Source organism: Dama dama, chromosome 29, assembly GCF_033118175.1.
Source record: "Dama dama isolate Ldn47 chromosome 29, ASM3311817v1, whole genome shotgun sequence".
In the NCBI taxonomy this organism is placed as follows: domain Eukaryota; kingdom Metazoa; phylum Chordata; class Mammalia; order Artiodactyla; family Cervidae; genus Dama; species Dama dama.
This window is the reverse complement of record NC_083709.1, coordinates 2847474-2863490: the sequence shown is the minus strand read 5'-3', so window position 1 is coordinate 2863490 and position 16017 is coordinate 2847474.

Genomic DNA, 16017 nt, shown 5'->3' with positions numbered 1-16017 from the left:
ATTTTGAAGCTTTTCATATTTTTCCAACCTTTTCAGGCTCTTCATGTTTTTCAACACCGCTTCTTGCTCCTCCTGTTTTTCAGACCGTTCTTGCTCCTGATATTTTTGACACCTTTTGAAGCTCTTCATATTTTTCACACCTTTTCAGGCTCTTCATGTTTTTCAACACCATTTCATGCTCTTCCTATTTTTCAGAACGTTTAATGCTCCTCATGCATTTCACACATTTTGAAACTCTTTATGTTTTTCAAACGTTTTCAGGCTCTTCAGTTTTTTGAACACAGTTTCATGCTCCTCCTATTTTTCAGAACGTTTCATGCTCCTCATATATTTGACACCTTTTGAAGCTCTTCATATTTTTCACAACTTTTCAGGCTCTTCACGTTTTAGAAAACCGTTTCATGCTCCTCCTATTTTTCTGACCGTCTCATGCTCATCTCATTTTTGACACCTTTTGAAACTCTTCATATTTTTAACACCTTTGAAGCTCTTCATATTTTTGACACGTTTTCAGGCTCTTCATGTTTTTCAACACCGTTTCATGCACCTCCTATATTACAGACCGTTTCATGCTCCTCATATTTTTGACACGTTTTGAAGCTCTTGATATTTTTCAAACTTTTTCAGGCTCTTCATATTTTTCAACACCACTTCATGCTCCTCCTATTTTTCAGACCGTTTCATGCTCCTCCTAGATTTCAGACCGTTTCATGCTCCTCATATTTTTGACATATTTTGAAGCTCTTCATATTTTTCACACCTTTTCAGGCTCTTCATGGTTTTGAGCCCAGCTTCATGCTCCATCTATTTTTCAGACCGTTTCCTTCTCCTCATGTATTTCAAACCCTTTGAAACTGTTCATATTTTTCACACCTTTTCAGGCTCTTCATGTTTTTGAACACCGTTTCATGCTTCTCCTATTTTTAAGACCGTTTCATGCTCCTCATAATTTTGACACCTGTTGATGCTCTTCATATTTTTTACACCTTTTCAGGCTCTTCATGTTTTTCAACACCGCTTCATGTTCCTCCTATTATTCAGACCGTTTCATGCTCCTCATGTTTTTAACACCTTTTGAAGCTCTTCATAATTTTCACACCTTTTCAGGCTCTTCATGATTTTCACACGTTTTCAGGATCTTCATGTTTTTGAACACCGTTTCATGCTCCTCCTAGTTTTCAGACCGTTTCATGCTCCTCATACATTTGACACCTTTTGAAGCTCTTCATATTTTTCACACATTTTCAGGCTCTTCATATTTTTCAACATCGCTTCATACTCCTCCTATTTTTCAGACCGTTTCATGCTCATCTCATTTTTGACACCTTTTGAAACTCTTCATATATTTCACACCTTTTCAGGCTCTTCATGTTTTCCTACACCACTTCATGCTCCACCTATTTTTCAGACCGTTTCATGCTCATCTCATTTTTGACACCTTTGAAGCTCTTCATATATTTTACAACTTTTCAGTCTCTTCATGTTTTTCAACACCGCTTCATGATCCTCCTATTTTTCAGACCGTTTCATGCTCCTCCTATTTTTCCGACCATTTCATCCTCCTCATATTTTTGACACTTTTTGAGGCTCTTCGTATATTTCACACATTTTCAGGCTCTTCATGTTTTTCAACACCACTTCATGCTCCGCCTATTTTTCAGACCGTTTCATGCTCATCTCTTTTTTGACACCTTTTGAAGCTCTTCCTATTTTTCACATCTTTTCAGGCTCTTCATGTTTTTCCACACCGTTTCATTCTCCTAATATTTTTCAGACCGTTTCATGCTCCTCATATTTTTCAGACCGCTTCATGCTCCTCCTATTTTTCAGAGCCTTTCATGTTCCTCATATTTTTGAAACCTTTTGAAGCTCCTCCTATTTTTCACACCTTTTCAGGCTCTTCTCTTTTTTCAACACAGTTTCATGCTCCTCATATTTTTCAGACCGTTTCATGCTCCCCCCATTTTCAGACCGTTTCATGCTCCTCATATATTTGACACCTTTTGAAGCTCTTCATATTTTTCACACCTTTTCAGGCTCTTCATGTTTTTCAACACCACTTCATGCTCCTCCTATTTTTCAGACCGTTTCATGTTCCTCATTTTTTTGACAGCTTTTGAAGCTCTTCATATTTTTCACACATTTTAAGGCTCTTCATGTTTTTAAAAAACGCTTCACGCTTCTCCTATTTTTCAGACCGTTTCATTCTCCTCATATTTTTCTCACATTTTGAAGCTCTTCATATTTTTCACACCTTTTCAGGCTCTTCATGTTTTTGAACACAGCTTCATGCTCCTCCTATTTTTCAGACAGTTTCATGCTCCTCCTAATTTTCAGACCGTTTTATGCTCCTCATATATTTGACAGCTTTTGAAGCTCTTCATATTTTCCACAACTTTTCAGGCTCTTCATGTTTTTGAACACAGCTTCATGCTCCTCCTATTTTTCAGCCCGTTTCATGCTCCTCATGTATTTCACACCTTTTGAAGCTCTTCATATATTTCACACCTTTTCAGGCTCTTCATGTTTTTCAACACCAGTTCATGTTCCTCCTATTTTTCAGACCGTTTCATGCTCCTCATATTTTTGACAAGTTTTGAGGCTCTTCATGTTTTTGAATAACGCTTCATGCTCCTCATATTTTCCGACTGTTTCATGCTCCTCATGTATTTCACACCTCTTCAGGCTCTTTATATTCTTGAACACCGCTTCATGCTACTCCTATTTTTCAGACCGTTTCATGCTCCTCATATTTTTGACACCTTTTCAAGCTCTTCATATTTTTCACACCTTTTCAGGCTCTTCATGTTTGTGATCACCGTTTCATGCTCCTCCTATATTTCAGACCGTTTCATGGTCCTCATATTTTTCACACTTTTTGAAGCTCTTCATATTTTTCACACCTTTTCAGGCTCTTCATGTTTTTGATCACCGTTTCATGCTCCTCCTATATTTCAGACCGTTTCATGGTCCTCATATTTTTCACACCTTTTGAAGCTCTTCATATTTTTCACACATTTTCAGGCTCTTCATGTTTTTGAACATTTCGTCATGCTCTTCCTATTTTTCAGACCGTTTCATGCTCCTCATATTTTTGACACCTTTTGAAGCTCTTCATGATTTTCACACCTTTTCAGGCTCTTCATGTTTTTCAACACCACTTCATGCTCCTCCTATATTTCAGACCGTTTCATGCTCCTCATATTTTTGACACCTTTAGAAACTCTTCATATTTTTCACAGCTTTTCAGGCTCTTCATGTTTTTGAATACCGCTTCATGCTCCTCCTATTTTTCAGACCGTTACTTGCTCCTCATATTTTTGACACCTTTAAAACTCTTCATATATTTCACACCTATCAGGCACTTCATGTTTTTGAACACCGCTTCATGATTCTCCTATTTTTCAGACCGTTTCATGCTCTTCGTATTTTTGACACATTTTGAAGCTCTTCATATTTTTCACAGCTTTTCAGGCTCTTCATGTTTTTGCACACCACTTCATGCTTCTCCTAATTTTCAGACCGTTTCATGCTCCTCATATATTTCACACCTTTTGAAGCTCTTCATATTTTTCACACCTTTTTAGACTCTTCATGTTTTTCCACACCACTTCATGCTTCTCCTATTTTTCAGCCCGTTTCATGCTCCTCATGTATTTCACACCTTTTGAAGCTCTTCATATTTTTCAAACCTTTTCAGGCTCTTCATGTTTTTGATCACCGTTTCATGCTCTTCCTATTTTTCAGACGGTTTCATGCTCCTCATATATTTGACACATGTAGAAGCTCTTCATATTTTCACACCTTTTCAGGCTCTTCATATTTTTCAACACCGCTTCATGCTCCTCCTATTTTTCAGACGGTTTCCTGTTGATCTCATTTTTGACACCTTTTGAAGCTCTTCATATTTTTCACACCTTTTCAGGCTCTTCATGTTTTTCCACACCACTTCATGCTTCTCCTATTTTTCAGACCGTTTCATGATCCTCATGTATTTCACACCTTTTGAAGCTCTTCATATTTTTCACACCTTTTCAGGCTCTTCATGTTTTTGATCACCGTTTCATGCTCCTCCTATTTTTCAGACCGTTTCATGCTCCTCATATTTTTCAAACCTTTTGAAGCTCTTCATATCTTTCACAACTTTTCAGGGTCTTTATGTTTTGAACACCACTTCATGATCCTCCTATTTTTCAGACCATTTCATGCTCTTCATATTTTTGACCCATTTTGAAGCTTTTCATATATTTCACACCTTTTCAGGCTCTTCATGTTTTTCAAAACCACTTCATGCTCCTCCTAATTTTCAGACCGTTTCATGTTCTTCTCATTTATGACACATTTTGAAGCTCTTCATATTTTTCACACCTTTTCAGGCTCTTCATGTTTTTCCACACCACTTCATGCTTCTCCTATTTTTCAGCCCGTTTCATGCTCCCCATGTATTTCACACCTTTTGAAGCTCTTCATATTTTTCACACCTTTTCAGGCTCTTCATGTTTTTGAACACAGCTTCATGCTCCTCCTATTTTTCAGACCGTTTCATGCTCGTCATATTTTTGACACCTTTTGAAGCTCTTCATATTTTTCACACCTATTCAGGTTCTTCATGTTTTTGAACACCGTTTCATGATCCTCCTATTTTTCAGACCGTTTCATGGTCATCTCATTTTGACACCTTTTGAATCTTTTCATAATTTTCACTACTTTTTAGGCTCTTCATGTTTTTGAACACTGCTTCATGCTCCTCCTATTTTTCAGAGAGTTTCATGCTCCTCATGTATTTCACAACTTTTGAAGCTCTTCATATTATTCACACCTTTTCAGGCTGTTCATGTTTTTTAACACCGCTTCATGATTCTCCTATTTTTCAGACCGTTTCATGCTCTTCATATTTTTGACACATTTTGAAGCTTTTCATATTTTTCACAGCTTTTCAGGCTCTTCATGATTTTCCACACCACTTCTAGCTTCTCCTAATTTTCAGACCGTTTCATGCTCCTCATGTATTTCACACCTTTTGAAGCTCTTCATATTTTTCACACCTTTTCAGGCTCTTCATGTTTTTCCACACCACTTCATGCTTCTCCTATTTTTCAGCCCGTTTCATGCTCCTCATGTATTTCACACCTTTTGAAGCTCTTCATATTTTTCAAACCTTTTCAAGCTCTTCATGTTTTTGATCACCGTTTCATGCTCCTCCTATTTTTCAGACGGTTTCATGCTCCTCATATATTTGACACATTTAGAAGCTCTTCATATTTTCACACCTTTTCAGGCTCTTCATATTTTTCAACACCGCTTCATGCTAATCCTAATTTTCAGACGGTTTCCTGTTGATCTCATTTTTGACACCTTTTGAAGCTCTTCATATTTTTCACACCTTTTGAAACTCTTCATATTTTTCACACCTTTTCAGGCCCTTCATGATTTTCAACACCGCTTCATGCTCCTCCTATTTTTAAGACCGTTTCATGCTCCTCATATTTTTGACACCTTTAGAAGATCTTCATATTTTTCACACCTTTTCAGGCTCTTCATGTTTTTTAACAACGCTTCATGCTCCTCCTATTTTTCAGACCGTTTCATGCTCCTCATATTTTTGACACCTTTTGAAGCTCTTCATATTTTTCACACCTTTTCAGGCTCTTCATATTTTTCAACACCGCATCATGCTCCTCCTATTTTTCAGACCATTTCATGCACCTCATATTTTTCACACCTTTTAAAGCTCTTCATATTTTTCACACCTTTTCAGGCTCCTCATGTTTTTCAACACCGATTCATTCTCCTCCTATTTTTCAGACCGTTTCATGATCCTCATATTTTTGACACCTTTTGAAGCTCTTCATATTTTTCACACCTTTTCAGGCTCTTCATGTTTTTGAACACCACTTCATGCTCCTCCTATTTTTCAGAGAGTTTCATGCTCCTCATGTATTTACACCTTATGAAGCTCTTCATATTTTTCACACCTTTTCAGGCTCTTCATGTTTTTGAACACCGCTTCAATATTCTCCTATTTTTCAGACCCTTTCATGCTCTTCATATTTTTGACACATTTTGAAGCTCTTCATATTTTTCACACCTTTTTAGGCTCTTCATGATTTTCAGCACCGCTTCATGCTCCTCCTATTTTTCAGACCGTTTCATGCTCATCTCATTTTTGACACATTTTGAAGCTCCTCATATTTTTCACAGCTTTTGAAGCTCTTCATATTTTTCATACCTTTTCAGGCTCTCCATATTTTTGAACACTGCTTCGTGCTCCTCCTAATTTTGAGACGGTTTCATGCTCCTCATATTTATGACACATTTTGAAGCTTTTCATATTATTCACACCTTTTCATGCTCTTCATGTTTCTAACACCGTGTCATGCTTCTCCTATTTTTCAGACCATTTAATGCTCCTCATATTTTTCACACCTTTTGAATCTCTTTATATTTGTCACACCTTTTCAGGCTCTTCATGTTTTTCACACCTTTTCAGGCTCTTCATATTTTTGAACACCGCATCATGATCCTCCTATTTTTCTGACCGTTTCATGCTCCTCATATTTTTGACACCTTTTGAAGCTCCTCCTATTTTTCACACGTTTTCAGGCTCTTCATGTTTTTCAACACCGTTTCATGCTCCTCCTAATTTTCCTACCGTTTCATGCTCCTCCTATTTTTCAGAACGTTTCATGCTCCTCATATTTTTGACACGTTTTGAAGCTCTTGATATTTTTCACACTTTTTCAGGCTCTTCATGTTTTTCAACACCGCTTCATGCTCCTCCTATTTTTCAGACCATTTCATGCTCCTCCTAGTTTTCAGACCGTTTCATGCTCCTCATATTTTTGACACATTTTGAAGCTCTTCATATTTTTCACACCTTTTCAGGCTCTTCATGGTTTTGAGCCCAGCTTCATGCTCCATCTATTTTTCAGACCGTTTCCTTCTCCTCATGTATTTAAAACCCTTTGAAACTCTTCATATTTTTCACACCTTTTCAGGCTCTTCATGTTTTTCAACACCGCTTCATGTTCCTCCTATTATTCAGACCGTTTCAGGCTCCTCATGCTTTTAACACCTTTTGAAGCTCTTCATAATTTTCACACCTTTTCAGGCTCTTCATGATTTTCACACGTTTTCAGGATCTTCATGTTTTTGAACACCGTTTCATGCTCCTCCTAGTTTTCAGACCGTTTCATGCTCCTCATACATTTGACACCTTTTGAAGCTCTTCATATTTTTCACACATTTTCAGGCTCTTCATATTTTTCAACATCGCTTCATACTCCTCCTGTTTTTCAGACCGTTTCATGCTCATCTCATTTTTGACACCTTTTGAAACTCTTCATATATTTCACACCTTTTCAGGCTCTTCATGTTTTCCTACACCACTTCATGCTCCACCTATTTTTCAGACCGTTTCATGCTCATCTCATTTTTGACACCTTTGAAGCTCTTCATATTTTTACAACTTTTCAGTCTCTTCATGTTTTTCAACACCGCTTCATGATCCTCCTATTTTTCAGACCGTTTCATGCTCCTCCTATTTTTCCGACCGTTTCATCCTCCTCATATTTTTGACACTTTTTGAGGCTCTTCGTATATTTCACACATTTTCAGGCTCTTCATGTTTTTCAACACCACTTCATGCTCCGCCTATTTTTCAGACCGTTTCATGCTCATCTCTTTTTTGACACCTTTTGAAGCTCTTCATGTTTTTCACAGCTTTTGAAGCTCTTCATATTTTTCACACGTTTTCAGGCTCTTCATGTTTTTCAACACCGCTTCATGCTCCTCCTATTTTTCAGACCATTTCATGCACCTCATATTTTTCACACCTTTTAAAGCTCTTCATATTTTTCACACCTTTTCAGGCTCCTCATGTTTTTCAACACCGATTCATTCTGCTCCTATTTTTCAGACCGTTTCATGATCCTCATATTTTTGACACCTTTAGAAGCTCTTCATATTTTCCACAACTTTTCAGGCTCTTCATGTTTTTGAACACAGCTTCATGCTCCTCCTATTTTTCAGACCGTTTCTTGCTCCTCATACTTTTGACACCTTTTGAAGCTCTTCATATTTATCACACTTTTTAAGGATGTTTATGGTTTTCAACACCGCTGCATGATTCTCCTATTTTTCAGACCGTTTCATGCTCCTCATATTTTTGACATTTTTTGAAGCTCTTCATATTTTTCACACCTTTTCAGACTCTTCATGTTTTTGAACACCATTTCATGCTCCTCCTATTTTCCAGACAGTTTCATGCTCATCTCATTTTTGACACCTTTTGAAGCTCTTCATATTTTTCACACGTTTTCAGGCTCTTCATGTTTTTCAACACCGCTTCATGCTCCTCCTATTTTTCCGTCCGTTTCATGCTCCTCATTTTTTTGACACCTTTTGAAGCTCTTCATATTTCTCACATCTTTTCAGGCTCTTCATGTTTTTCAACACCGCCTCATGATCCTCCTGTTTTTCAGACCGTTTCAGGCTCATCTCATTTTTGACACCTTTTGAAGGTCTTCATATTTTTCACACCTTTTGAAGCTCTTCATATTTTTCACACCTTTTCAGGCTCTTCATGTTTTTCAATACCACTTCATGCTCCTCCTATTTTACAGACAGTTTCATGCTCATCTCATTTTTGACACCTTTTGAAGCTCTTCATATTTTTCAAACCATTTGAAGGTCTTCATATTTTTCACACGTTTTCAGGCTCTTCATGTTTTTCAACACCGCTTCATGCTTCTCCTATTTTTCCGACCGTTTCATGCTCATCTCATTTTAGACACCTTTTGAAACTTTCATATTTTTCACACCTTTTCAAGCTCTTCATGTTTTTCAACATCACTTCATGCTCCTCCTATTTTTCAGACCGTTTCATTCTCCTCAGATTTTTGACACCTTTTGAAATCTTCATATACTTCATACCTTTTCAGGCTCTTCATTTTCTTGAACACAACTTCATGCTCCTCCTATTTTTCAGACCGTTTCATACTCCTCATATTTTTCACACATTTTGAAGCTCTTCAAATTTTTCACACCTTTTCAGGCTCTTCATGTTTTTCAACACCGCTTCATGCTCCTCCTATTTTTGAGACCGTTTTATGCTCCACATGTATTTCACAGCTTTTGAATCTGTTCATATTTTTCACACCATTTCAGGCTCTTCATGGTTTTCAACATCACTTCATGCTCCTCCTATTTTTCAGACCGTTTCATGATACTCATATTTTTCACACCTTTTGAAGCTCTTCATATTTTTCACACCTTTTCAGGCTCTTCATGTTTTTGAACACCACTTCATGCTCCTCCTATTTTTCAGACCGTTTCATGCTCATCTCATTTTTGACACCTTTTGAAGCTCTTCATATTTTTCACGCGTTTTCATGCTCTTCATGTTTTTTAACACCGCTTCATGCTCCTCCTATTTTTCAGACCGTTTCATGCTCCTCATGTATTTCACACCTTTTGAAGCTCTTCATATTTTTCACACCTTTTCAGGCTCTTCATGTTTTTGATCAGCATTTCATGCTCCTTCTATTTTTCAGACCGTTTCAGGCTCCTCATATTATTGACACCTTTAGAAGATCTTCATATTTTTCACACCTTTTGAAGCTCTTCATATTTTTCACGCGTTTTCATGCTCTTCATGTTTTTTAACACCGCTTCATGCTCCTCCTATTTTTCAGACCGTTTCACGCTGCACATATTTTTGACACGTTTTGAAGCTCCTCCTATTTTCCACACCTTTTCAGGCTCTTCAAGTTTTTCAACACCGTTTCATGCTCCTGCTAGTTTTCATACCGTTTCATGCTACTCATATACTTGACAGCTTTTGAAGCTCTTCATATTTTTCACACCTTTTCAGGCTCTTCATGTTTTTGAACACCGCTTCATGCTCCTCCTAATTTTCAGACCGTTTCACGCTCTTCATAATTTTGACACGTTTTGAAGCTCCTCCTATTTTTCACACGTTTTCAGCTCTTCATGTTTTTGAACACTGCTTTATGCTCCTCATATATTTCAGACCGTTTCATGATCCTCATGTATTTCACACCTTTTGAACCACTTCATATTTTTCACACATTTTCAATGTCTTCATGTTTTGAACATCGTTTCATGTTGCTCCTATTTTACAGACCGTTTCATGCTCCTCATATTTTTGACACCTTTTGAAGCTCTTCATATTTATCACACTTTTTAAGGATGTTTATGGTTTTCAACACCGCTGCATGATTCTCCTATTTTTCAGACCGTTTCATGCTCCTCATATTTTTGACATTTTTTGAAGCTCTTCATATTTTTCACACCTTTTCAGACTCTTCATGTTTTTGAACACCATTTCATGCTCCTCCTATTTTCCAGACAGTTTCATGCTCATCTCATTTTTGACACCTTTTGAAGCTCTTCATATTTTTCACACGTTTTCAGGCTCTTCATGTTTTTCAACACCGCTTCATGCTCCTCCTATTTTTCCGTCCGTTTCATGCTCCTCATTTTTTTGACACCTTTTGAAGCTCTTCATATTTCTCACATCTTTTCAGGCTCTTCATGTTTTTCAACACCGCCTCATGATCCTCCTGTTTTTCAGACCGTTTCAGGCTCATCTCATTTTTGACACCTTTTGAAGGTCTTCATATTTTTCACACCTTTTGAAGCTCTTCATATTTTTCACACCTTTTCAGGCTCTTCATGTTTTTCAATACCACTTCATGCTCCTCCTATTTTACAGACAGTTTCATGCTCATCTCATTTTTGACACCTTTTGAAGCTCTTCATATTTTTCAAACCGTTTGAAGGTCTTCATATTTTTCACACGTTTTCAGGCTCTTCATGTTTTTCAACACCGCTTCATGCTTCTCCTATTTTTCCGACCGTTTCATGCTCCTCATATTTTTGACACCTTTTGAAGCTCTTCATATTTCTCACACATTTTCAGGCTTTTCATGTTTTTCAACACCGCTTTATGCTCCTCCTATTTTTCCGACCGTTTCATGCTCATCTCATTTTAGACACCTTTTGAAACTTTCATATTTTTCACACCTTTTCAAGCTCTTCATGTTTTTCAACATCACTTCATGCTCCTCCTATTTTTCAGACCGTTTCATTCTCCTCAGATTTTTGACACCTTTTGAAATCTTCATATACTTCATACCTTTTCAGGCTCTTCATTTTCTTGAACACGACTTCATGCTCCTCCTATTTTTCAGACCGTTTCATACTCCTCATATTTTTCACACATTTTGAAGCTCTTCAAATTTTTCACACCTTTTCAGGCTCTTCATGTTTTTCAACACCGCTTCATGCTCCTCCTATTTTTGAGACCGTTTTATGCTCCACATGTATTTCACAGCTTTTGAATCTGTTCATATTTTTCACACCATTTCAGGCTCTTCATGGTTTTCAACATCACTTCATGCTCCTCCTATTTTTCAGACCGTTTCATGATACTCATATTTTTCACACCTTTTGAAGCTCTTCATATTTTTCACACCTTTTCAGGCTCTTCATGTTTTTGAACACCACTTCATGTTCCTCCTCTTTTTCAGAGAGTTTCATGCTCCTCATGTATTTCACACCTTTTGAAGCTCTTCATATTTTTCACACCTTTTCAGGCTCTTCTTTTTTTTCAACACCACTTCATGCTCCTCCTATTTTTCAGACCGTTTCATGCTCATCTCATTTTTGACACCTTTTGAAGCTCTTCATATTTTTCACGCGTTTTCATGCTCTTCATGTTTTTTAACACCGCTTCATGCTCCTCCTATTTTTCAGACCGTTTCATGCTCCTCATGTATTTCACACCTTTTGAAGCTCTTCATATTTTTCACACCTTTTCAGGCTCTTCATGTTTTTGATCAGCATTTCATGCTCCTTCTATTTTTCAGACCGTTTCAGGCTCCTCATATTATTGACACCTTTAGAAGATCTTCATATTTTTCACACCTTTTGAAGCTCTTCATATTTTTCACGCGTTTTCATGCTCTTCATGTTTTTTAACACCGCTTCATGCTCCTCCTATTTTTCAGACCGTTTCACGCTGCACATATTTTTGACACGTTTTGAAGCTCCTCCTATTTTCCACACCTTTTCAGGCTCTTCAAGTTTTTCAACACCGTTTCATGCTCCTGCTAGTTTTCATACCGTTTCATGCTACTCATATACTTGACAGCTTTTGAAGCTCTTCATATTTTTCACACCTTTTCAGGCTCTTCATGTTTTTGAACACCGCTTCATGCTCCTCCTAATTTTCAGACCGTTTCACGCTCTTCATAATTTTGACACGTTTTGAAGCTCCTCCTATTTTTCACACGTTTTCAGCTCTTCATGTTTTTGAACACTGCTTTATGCTCCTCATATATTTCAGACCGTTTCATGATCCTCATGTATTTCACACCTTTTGAACCACTTCATATTTTTCACACATTTTCAATGTCTTCATGTTTTGAACATCGTTTCATGTTGCTCCTATTTTTCAGACCGTTTCATGCTCCTCATATTTTTGACACCTTTTGAAGCTCTTCATATTTATCACACTTTTTAAGGATGTTTATGGTTTTCAACACCGCTGCATGATTCTCCTATTTTTCAGACCGTTTCATGCTCCTCATATTTTTGACATTTTTTGAAGCTCTTCATATTTTTCACACCTTTTCAGACTCTTCATGTTTTTGAACATCATTTCATGCTCCTCCTATTTTCCAGACAGTTTCATGCTCATCTCATTTTTGACACCTTTTGAAGCTCTTCATATTTTTCACACGTTTTCAGGCTCTTCATGTTTTTCAACACCGCTTCATGCTCCTCCTATTTTTCCGTCCGTTTCATGCTCCTCATTTTTTTGACACCTTTTGAAGCTCTTCATATTTCTCACATCTTTTCAGGCTCTTCATGTTTTTCAACACCGCCTCATGATCCTCCTGTTTTTCAGACCGTTTCAGGCTCATCTCATTTTTGACACCTTTTGAAGGTCTTCATATTTTTCACACCTTTTGAAGCTCTTCATATTTTTCACACCTTTTCAGGCTCTTCATGTTTTTCAATACCACTTCATGCTCCTCCTATTTTACAGACAGTTTCATGCTCATCTCATTTTTGACACCTTTTGAAGCTCTTCATATTTTTCAAACCGTTTGAAGGTCTTCATATTTTTCACACGTTTTCAGGCTCTTCATGTTTTTCAACACCGCTTCATGCTTCTCCTATTTTTCCGACCGTTTCATGCTCCTCATATTTTTGACACCTTTTGAAGCTCTTCATATTTCTCACACATTTTCAGGCTTTTCATGTTTTTCAACACCGCTTTATGCTCCTCCTATTTTTCCGACCATTTCATGCTCATCTCATTTTAGACACCTTTTGAAACTTTCATATTTTTCACACCTTTTCAAGCTCTTCATGTTTTTCAACATCACTTCATGCTCCTCCTATTTTTCAGACCGTTTCATTCTCCTCAGATTTTTGACACCTTTTGAAATCTTCATATACTTCATACCTTTTCAGGCTCTTCATTTTCTTGAACACAACTTCATGCTCCTCCTATTTTTCAGACCGTTTCATACTCCTCATATTTTTCACACATTTTGAAGCTCTTCAAATTTTTCACACCTTTTCAGGCTCTTCATGTTTTTCAACACCGCTTCATGCTCCTCCTATTTTTGAGACCGTTTTATGCTCCACATGTATTTCACAGCTTTTGAATCTGTTCATATTTTTCACACCATTTCAGGCTCTTCATGGTTTTCAACATCACTTCATGCTCCTCCTATTTTTCAGACCGTTTCATGATACTCATATTTTTCACACCTTTTGAAGCTCTTCATATTTTTCACACATTTTCAGGCTCTTCATGTTTTTGAACACCACTTCATGTTCCTCCTCTTTTTCAGAGAGTTTCATGCTCCTCATGTATTTCACACCTTTTGAAGCTCTTCATATTTTTCACACCTTTTCAGGCTCTTCTTTTTTTTCAACACCACTTCATGCTCCTCCTATTTTTCAGACCGTTTCATGCTCATCTCATTTTTGACACCTTTTGAAGCTCTTCATATTTTTCACGCGTTTTCATGCTCTTCATGTTTTTTAACACCGCTTCATGCTCCTCCTATTTTTCAGACCGTTTCATGCTCCTCATGTATTTCACACCTTTTGAAGCTCTTCATATTTTTCACACCTTTTCAGGCTCTTCATGTTTTTGATCAGCATTTCATGCTCCTTCTATTTTTCAGACCGTTTCAGTCTCCTCATATTATTGACACCTTTAGAAGATCTTCATATTTTTCACACCTTTTGAAGCTCTTCATATTTTTCACGCGTTTTCATGCTCTTCATGTTTTTTAACACCACTTCATGCTCCTCCTATTTTTTAGACCGTTCCTGCTCCTCATATTTTTGACACCTTATGAAGCTCTTCATATTTTTCACACTTTTCAGGCTCTTCATGTTTTTCAACACCACTTCATGCTTCTCCTATTTTTCAGACCTTTTCATGCTCCTCATATTTTTGACACCTTTAGAAGATCTTCATATTTTTCACACCTTTTCAGGCTCTTCATTTTTTTCACAACCTGTTCATGCTCCTCGTATTTTTCAACCCCGCTTCATGCTCCTCCTATTTTTCAGACCGTTTCATGCTCCTCATAATTTTGACACTTTTTGAAGCTCCTCATATTTTTCACACGTTTTGAAGGTCTTCATATATTTCATACCATTTCAGGCTCTTCATGTTTGTCACCACCACTTCATGCTCCTCCTATTTTTCAGACCGTTTCATGCTCATTGAATCTTTGACAACTTTTGAAGCTCTTCATATTTTTCACATTTTTGAAGCTCTTCATATTTCTCACACCTTTTCAGGCTCTTCATGTTTTTCAACACCGATTCATGCTCCTCCTATTTTTCAGACCGTTTCATGCTCATCTCTTTTTTGACACCTTTTGAAGCTCTTCATACTTTTCACACCTTTTCAGGATCTTCATGTTTTTGAACACCGCTTCATGCTCCTCCTATTTTTGAGACCGTTTTATGCTCCACATGTATTTCACACCTTTTGAAGCTCTTCATATTTTTCACACCTTTTCAGGTATTCATGTTTTGATCACCGTTTCATGCTCCTCCTATTTTTCAGACCGTCTCATGTTCCTCATATTTTTGACGCATTTAGAAGCTTTTCATATTTTTCACACATTTTCAGGCTCTTCATGGTTTTCAACACCGCTTCATGCTCCTCCTATTTTTCAGACCTTTTCATGCTCCTCATATTTTTGTCACATTTTGAAGCTCTTCATATATTTCATACCTTTTCAGGCTCTTCTTTTTCTTCAACACCACTTCATGCTCCTCCTATTTTTCAGACCGTTTCATGCTCATCTCATTTTTGACACCTTTTGAAGCTCTTCATATTTTTCACACCTTTTGAAGCTCTTCATATTTTTCACGTGTTTTCATGCTCTTCATGTTTTTTAACACCGCTTCATGCTCCTCCTATTTTTCAGACCGTTTCATGCTCCTCATATTTTTCACACCTTTTGATGCTCTTCATATATTTCAGACCTTTTCAGGCTCTTTATGTTTTTGAACACCACTTCATGCTCCTCGTATGTTTCAGACCGTTTCATGCACCTCATATTTTTGACACGTTTTGGTGCTCTCATATTTTTCACACCATTCCAGGCTCTTCATATTTTTGAACACCGTTTCATGCTCCTCCTATTTTTCAGACCTTTTCATGCTCCTCATATTTTTCACACCTTTTGAAACTCTTCATGTTTTTCACATCTTGCTTCACCCTCATCCTATTTTTGAGACGGTTTCATGCTCCTCATAATTTTGACAACTTTTGGAGCTCTTCATATTTTTCTCACCTTTTCAGGCTCTCCATGTTTTTCAACACCGTTTCATGCTCCTCCTATTTTTCAGACCTTTTCATGCTCCTCATATTTTTGAAAATTTTGAAGTTCTTCATATTTTTCACACATTTTCAGGCTTTTCATATTATTGAACACCGCTTCA